Genomic DNA, 9,166 nt, shown 5'->3' with positions numbered 1-9,166 from the left:
CTTAAATAGAATGATTTTGGCCAAACGGGAATAAAAGAAAACGCAGTAATTCAATTTTTACTTACATGCATGTGATCATTTTAACAAACATTAGTATCATATGATCGCATTTAAAAGAAAATAAGGTACGAGAAAAATGTATCGAAACAATCATGACATCATAATGATAAAGCAACAAAAAAAACATAAACAAATTATTCACTAGATATTGACTTTAACGGTTAGTCACATTCACTACTGAATTCAAAATCCATTGATATTATCCAGTCTGACATCCACTGTACATTGACTGTACATCACTGTACATTTCACTGACTTCCACTGTACCCCTCTGTACATTTCTACTGAACAACACTGTATCCCACTGTACACCACTGTACAGTCCTATACTGACTTCAACTGTACCCCACTGTACGCCACTGTACAGGGCACTGACCAGCACTGTACCCCACTGTACGCCACTGTACCGGGCACTGACCATCACTGTATCCCAATGTACGCCACTGTACTATTAATTTGAGAAAAAATCGGATTTTTAAATCTTCAGGATATTTTTTTCTTCAATATTTATTTCTAATTCTGTATATACATGTAGCATTAACATTATGCATAGATACAACCTGACAAATGAATGCAACAGGTCGTTAAATTTATTTATTAACGTCTATTGTTATTGAATGTCTTTAACCCACTGAAAAACAGCCAATTAAACACCGAATCCACAATATATATTCCTGCTTGTTCGTGTACACATGTCCGTGTATCATGACTGCGCGCTTGACTTCACAGGTACATTTTTAAGAAAGCCTGCGAGTTTCTATCTCATATGTTGATTTCTTTTGATTAAAATTATATTTAAAAATACATTGCAAATGTTGGGTTTTAATTTTACAAAATAACATATACTGCAGAATGCATTTCAAATTTTAAACAGAGAGAGAGGGGGAGAGAGAGATTACATGTATATCACTTTCTGACTGTATTGTATGTTAAGCATTAATATTATGTTAATAAAATTAATGCATGTTTGTTTAATTTTGACCTCGGTGTGTAATAACTATTAAATACATATAATAAATCCCACTTTTGAGGCATTACATGCAAGTAGTCCTAATTGTACATGTAAGTAAATAAAAATAATCTTTTAAGACAGATTCTAAATGCCACCCGGCAACCGTAATGGTTTTTTTAATCAAAAGTGAAAATTCAGATTTTTTATTTCCCCGACGTTTACATCTGTTTATACCTAGGCTACAACACGTATACACAGGTGGTCGGTTTTCACACCTCGACGCAGTCAGCCGGTCGCGTGTATATAGTCTGCGCCCTTTTCTGTTTGTTCCGAGTTTTTCGTTGTTCCCAGACAGACCAAAGGATTTTTATCTGTAGACATACACAAAGAAGGAGACAATACATCGTCGATATAAAAGAATACTTTTTAACGTTGACTTTCATTCATCAGTCTAGACGGACTCCCAAAACGGAGTCAACGGAAGTGAATTTCTGCAGGCATTTTGGACTCCGTTTTGTGAGTCTACGCATGCGCACTGGTACAAAATATGGCGTTTTTTCGATGAAAACATGGGGTCAACAAGAAATCGTCTTGCAAAGAGCTGCATGTGTTGGCAGCCTTCTAACATGTTTTAAAAGACCCAGGATATAATTTACTATCGATCGTATTTGCACGAAATAGGGGTTTATTTGCACTTAAGAAAGTTATTTCTCTTCGAAGTTGGACGTTTGGACGATGCTTAAAAAGTGATATTTATGTGTTTTTCATGGAATTTTATCGTTAATAAAAGGTAAATTGCATTAAATTTTACTTTTTCGTATTGGGTTACAATTTAAAATCACCAAACATACAAATTGATAAGTGCGTAAACGAAAAAAGCTTCTATTACAAACAAATACTGGCTGCTCTATCGATGATTAAAAACGTCTTATTTGTATTTAAAAAATAGGATTGATTGTTTAAAAGCCTAGAAAATGAAACAAATTGTCACTCTAGACACAATAACTCTTTAAATTGAACTGATAATTATCATCAAAACAATTATAATCGCTCGCGGCATTTGCGATGTTAGGAAACCATGTTAATACATATTTATTCAAGATAATTGAATAATTTAGCATGAAAATGATTAAAATGAGACTATACTTTTAACAAACAATGATAAATAAACATATCCAAGCGTTTAATTTATTTCAAAACAGTTATAGTTGTGCGTGATAGAAGTTTTGGGTGAATTTTTCATTTTAAAAATTAATTTTACGTAATACAAGTAAATGGTTATGAATTTATGACATTAATATGACCCATAAACGTTAAGAAATATTTTGGAAAATTTAGAATTAATTTTTGTCGTGTTTTTGGCCAATTTTAGAGATTTATTTAGAACTAAGGGGCATAACTCACACGTTGTTTACATTAGAAACGCCATTTTACCGCAATGCATGATGGAGCCAAAGACTCCGTTTTGGGAGTTAACTCCGTTTTGGGAGTCCCGTCCAGACTGTTCATTATGAATTTTTTAGACAATCATTCAATAACGAGCTTCAAATCATTTGAATTCATGGACATTATCCCGTAACTAGAATTAATTTTTTTTATGCCAACATGTACATTTAGCCGCTGTCAATATTACTATACATGTTACCGGTGGTACTTTATTCAAATACTAAAATATTTGTACGTTAGCATGGAGAGAGAGAGAGAGAGAGAGAGAGAGAGAGAGAGAGAGAGAGAGAGAGAGAGAGAGAGAGAGAGTATAGAAGATAGAAATTATCTTGTTTGCTATGATACAATATACCAATATATTGGTTTCAGTGAATGAAGTAAAAAAAAAAAAGGAAAAATCATTTTTTTACCGGTTGGTAAATCTCAGGTGAGGGCGGGGCTTAATTTCTAGAGGTGTGAAAGCCTCCGGGGCCGGAAGTCTACCCGCATGCGGTCGTGAACGCTGCTAATCACTATACACAGGAAGCAAATATTACACAAGATATAAATGATTAGTCAGAATTGGTCTTTGTTTGAATATCTTATTGTTCTAAAGACAACAGGAAGCGATTTTATACGGAAATGTTACGTATCGTCCGGATTTTTTTCTAAGTGTGTAAAGCAAAATTTAGTCAACTACATGTAATTCTGACCCCCCCCCCCCCCAAAAAAAAAATTACTCGGTACATTGTGTTTAGCACTTGACATTGTTTAAGACGTTAATTTTAACAAATATACTTTTTTTAGAAAACCATATGATCAGTTAAAATATTGAATGTAAAGGCAGCCATTATACGATGACAACTAATGGAGTTCGTTCTCAATGGAGTGACGTTTTCGTGCAACAAGTTCCAATTGTCTATATTTACATTCTACTGTGTTTTTCCATTAAATTCCGTGACGTTTAAATGCCTCTAAATGCAACACCTATTCACTGCGTATGAATTTACGAGTAATTTACATAAGTAGTTCTCAAACAGTGATTTCTATGTTATTTGTTAAAAAATGTATTTCATGAATGTTGTAAAAACTTCATGTTTTATAATTATTCAACAAAAAATTGACTTTATTGTTTAAAGCACCATTTCAAGAGTTATTTATCATGGATTATATTTTCATGCTCGTCGATCTCATCTCAACAGTCTATGTGAAAACCAGTTTAAACCGGTTTTACAAAACAGCTGTTCCTGCTGTTACTTATTCACTCCCTCCGTGATCTGCACTTTATATCGATTTATTTAAGTAAACAATTGATTTCTTCAGTAAGGGAATGTAAATATAAGCATTAAATGATTCATTTTTGACGTCGTCGTGTCAATAACTGCCGTCAGGTGAGCAGACAAATTATCATAACGCGCTAACGCGCGTTATTCAATTTGTCTGCTCACCTGACGGCAGTTATTGACACGACGACGTCAAAAATGAATCATTCAATGCTATAGTATAACCAGTAAATGCAGTTTTAATAGCTCATAAGTTTGTTTTAATAAGGAAAATTTATACGCATGATTTGGGCTTCACGCTCATTTATCTTCGCGGAATTTATTAGGTCACAAACATTCAAATATAAATTGCGTATTATTTTTCAATTACTGAATATTGAAATATTTTTCTCATGTATCCGACCTGTACACAATTCGCCTATTACGGAAAGAGAAAATAAATATGTTTGCCAATTATTGAGGTGTCGCTTATAATTGAAGAGATGTTCAAATTAAATTGTGATGCAGCAAAAATACTGGGGGTGTTTATGCCTTGAAGTTCCTGACCTTGGTCCATAAACATTTGGGTTGATAGTAACAACATAACAGAGAGAGAGAGAGAGAGAGAGAGAGAGAGAGAGAGAGAGAGAGAGAGAGAGAGAGAGAGAGAGAGAGAGAGAGAGAGAGAGAGAGAGAGAGAGAGAGAGAGAGAGAGAGAGAGAGAGAGAGAGAGAGAGAGAGAGATTTTTTTCTTATTAAAACTATGTAACTATATCATGGCAACATTCTTAACCGTGCAAAAGAAGGTACATGTAGATGTATGACATGTGGTGATAACTAAAGAACACTGTTAAAATTCAAAAGTATATAATTTAAAGTACCGTAACAGAGTGAAATATTATTTGAACACTGTTCGTTATCACCACATTTCATTTTAATTTAACACTATACTTATTTTGATATCAGCGACTGCTGGGGGAAGGGGGGGGGGGGGTGAGGATTTATAAATATTTAACATGTTTAATATCTGACTTGATTTAAATAATAAAAAACGCGTCTAAAATGATGAATATCAAGATAATTTCGTTTATTCATACATGTTATATTTTTAAAAATTTCAACTGGATTTAATACTCTAAAGACCACAAATACCCCTATAAGGGAATTACATAATATCTTGAACAAGGTGTCAGACTGACAATTTACAAGGTTGAATATTGCTACACTCACACCTTTTGATCTACTGAAAGTGTGTATACTATACACAGACACTGCCTCAATGATCTTCATGTGAAGTAAAACTTCAAAGACATTTTAAAGTCCAGACCAGTTGGTTATCTTCTCTCTTTTGAAAAAAATCAGTATGCTGAGCAATATAGTGGAATTTTTTTTTTTATCTATAAATTGTAATACATAGTTTTAGATTCTCTGAATTTTAAAACTTTAATGTAACATGTAAACTAATATTTATTTGACAATATTGATAAAATTAAATTCATTGTAAAAAAAAAAACCAACTAAATATTTAGTTACTAAAACATTGATATTGAAATATATATAAATACTTCCTCCTTTTAATTGGATGAGTTGCTATATTTCGTATGATAATTGGATTCTGAGTTTTTAATACATGTACATGCATGGATCGGAGGGGGGGGGGGGGGGGGGGCGGTCAGAGGATAATTCAATTTTTTAAAACTTACATTGTACAACTATCCAAAATATGTCTAAGCTCCCCGAGAAATCGATGATATCCCTGCTCTTTCCCTGACCGCGCATTTAATTTTATATGAACTTAAAGATATAGAAGCCCATTTTCTCTCTTGTAAGCAATAGGAAAGAATCAAAACAAAATTAATCCAGATTTTGGTCTCAAATAAAGTAAATATTCAATTCATTGTTCAAACATATTAATAACTTATAAAAACATAGGTACAGTGGGTTACAGTGGTGTACAGTGTTTGTCAGTACCCTATACAGTGGTGTACAGTGGGGAATAGTGCTGGTCAGTGCCACGTACAGTGGTGTACAGTGATCGAGGTACAGTGCTGGTCAGTGGGTAGGTACAGTGGAGTACAGTGGCCTTCAGTGGCTCTGTACAGTGGGATACAGTGTGGTACACTAGTTCTATACAGTGGGTGTACAGTGGAAATACAGTAGGGTACAGTGAATATACAGTGGATGTCAAACAATGTCAGTCAATTTTTGGGAATATCAGTGGATTTTGAATTCAGTAGTGATTACTATCAACAGCATTTGTCTTGCAAGTCAAAGCATAATTTAATGTTATAAAAAATGTTTTAATGTTTTACGTTCTCTACACAGAGAAACTTATGTAGGATGTGTCCCTTGATGTTAAAATGAAAAAGACGTGATTGCAATATAATCGGTAAACATTAAGAAAACTAACAACTTATTTCTCTTTTATTTCATCTAAGTTAAATTCGTATCATTACAGTAGGATCTAATATTATATAAGGCAATAATTTTCGTCATTTCGATCGGCTGAATTCACAGCACGTGAAATTCGTTCCTTTACAATATCGACGCAAAAGCCCATCAGCGGAATCTGATATTGCACGACTTTGCAGGATCAACAGAACTAGGTTCTATTGTAAAGACAATTTACCGACGAAAATTGTTTAATACAAAATATCAAAAATGATAATGTGCAAAATGCTCTTCAGCCATTATCCGTTTTTCTATAGGCTCCTGCAGCAAAATCTAATTCTTGTTGTTTAAAATATGTTATAGAAAGCCTACTATCTCCTTACTTTGTGTGTCATCAAGAGGCAGATGACGTCATAGTAAGCTGTTCAGTGAGATCGGCCTTTCGCTTTTTTTATTTTGTAGGACTGATGACGCTTTTGTAAGTAATGTCATATGTTAAAAGTGATAATTAAAACTAGGAAAGCTTGAATCGTTACTATTGCGCTAAGTATTTTAAAGGATTGAAGATTATTCTAACGTCGTAATGTACAATTCATTAACCTTTTTGTATTTATAAACGAACGTCTTGACAGCCATAACGTTAGGCCTAACTGTATTGTGAGTGATTATATAATATAACTATTATGGACTTCATTTCACGGTCAATATTTGGTTATATGGACCTATGTCAAGTGATATCGACCTCAGACCTTGGTCGACATTACTCGACATGGGTCCATATAACCACATATTGACCTACAATGAAGTCCAAAATTGTATATTATTATGCCTCCTGTCAGTTTGTTGCTATATATTCAATATTCATCTATTTTCGCATAGTATACAATGGGTTTATATAGCGTAAGCATACTACTCCGAAATAGAGCACGGAACATGTTTACAACGAAAACTTTGCAAGCGCTGACAGTGGGTTTCGAACTCTTGCCACTAAAAGCATTACGTCTTGAAGCCCAATGCGTTACCGGTACGCTACAGCAGCCGAGGATGTATCAGACAGTATTTATAGCGAGCGCGCCGGCGCGAAGCGAGCTCTACCGGCAAGGCGTGTGTGAATAGAAAATTTGGACTATTTGCACATTCATTCAACGGATTTTTTTGGCGTCAGTAAATCGGACCAGTAATGCCTTGTTTAAATCGTCCCAGTAGTTCCCTGTAATTATGGTTTCCCATTTCACACTCTCACGAGAACAAGATAAAAGACTATATACATGCATAATTGTAAAAAAACACAACGCCAATTTCCATTACTTTTAAGACTAACGGAGTTATCGTCCTTTCGAGTGACGTCACAATGGATTTCTTACACATTGATCCGACAGAATTTTTCGGCGTCAGTAAATTTCGACCCACAATGCAATTCCTCAATGTCGGCCGATCTCACTAGACTGGTTACCATCTCGCGAGAATCAATGTAAAACTTTTGAGAAACAGATAAATTGTGTAATATCCAGAACATCATGCTTTTTAAGTAAACAAAAGTATTTTTCGCGTAGTTTTTTCTAGTGTGTTTTCAAAGAGACAGACTACACTTGACTGACGTGAACTTTGACGTCACAACAAGGGGAAACTACTCTAAGTAGTTATTGTAAATCTGCTGAAATATAAATACCAAAATCTTCTCAAAATATTGCAGAGCTAACGAATCGGGACATTTCTTCAGAGATAGGAAACAGCTGTAACTTGCTCTCATTTGGATGAATGCTCACATTTATTTTATTCACTATATTTACAGTAATTTCCAGGAACGTGTTTTAAATTGGGTGTGGCAACATCATTCAAAAAATCTTCACAAGCAAAAAGAAAAATAAAATTCTCAAAATCAGGGAAATTCTAATCGGGGTGAAGAATGGGGAGTGCGTGGTATGCCTTTAGCTCTTTAGCTGCTCAAAAGTGTCTTTATTTTCACTACTATTTACGGTATTACATGCTCCTTATGTGACCAACAAAATTTTTTTATACGTAAATTTGATTTTTTTTAAACGGGGGAGGGGGTAATCTGTGATAAGTTAATTTTTATTTGTAAGTTTAAGAAAAATGTCTGCTGCAAGAAAAGAGGAAATAAACTGCAATGTACATTATATGTTAATATCTTTTTTATTCAACAACATTTTATCTGAGATAAATTCTATACTGGCGTGCGACCAGTATATAAACAATCTGATTAAAATCAGATCTTTGATCCGCTCCAACAAATTCTGATATGTCGCTACACTTTGTTCAGCAACTATCAGAATTTCGGAGAGTTACAAAGATCTGGTTTTAATCAGATTGGTATGTAAATAAATAAAAAATCTTATGAATAATGAAAATTTACTGGAAAAATAAGTATATTTATTTTATTTTGCATTCAAATTCATTTACTTTACGACACTACTTTTATTTTTATTGATTTATCATAATTCATTTATTGATCACCCGCTGCGCCTGCCCCAACGGTCGCACCGTAAAACATATTATATATAAAACGTAGAAACATACGATTGACATCAAGCAATTAAAATTATGAATCTTTCCAAAAAGACCTCATTATTGACGATAATTTTTATAAGTTAAAGTTTTAATAAACTTTTGAACAAATGGAATAAACAATTTCGAAAGAAATTCTACATGAGAATCACAAAAACGCTTTTTTAAATGACGCTTAATAAAGAATGTACAAGAACAACATTCAATGAGATTTCGTCTGCTAAACATTTCGAGTTTTCTCGGTATGGTGAAACGTCATTCGTTTCTTGAAAAGAACATAAACCTTTGTTGATTTTTAATTGTACAACAACTTGTTGATTAAATAATCAATCAATATGAAATCAATTGATTAATTTAAAAGAACAAACGGTAGCTTTTCCAGTGATTATTTTTTGGGACAAGACAACACTCAAACGTCACAGCTACTTATAGCAAAGCACGTCAGTATATATAACACTCGGCATAATAATAATAATAGTGCTGTGTTGTGCATGTACCATGCCTAAATAGTAGTCAGGGTTTGATACATAGTGTACTCGCCTCCGGCTCG

The sequence above is a fragment of the Magallana gigas genome, chromosome 9, assembly GCF_963853765.1.
Source record: "Magallana gigas chromosome 9, xbMagGiga1.1, whole genome shotgun sequence".
In the NCBI taxonomy this organism is placed as follows: Eukaryota; Metazoa; Mollusca; class Bivalvia; order Ostreida; family Ostreidae; genus Magallana; species Magallana gigas.
The sequence above is the reverse complement of the archived record's forward strand: the minus strand, read 5'-3'. Positions refer to the sequence as shown.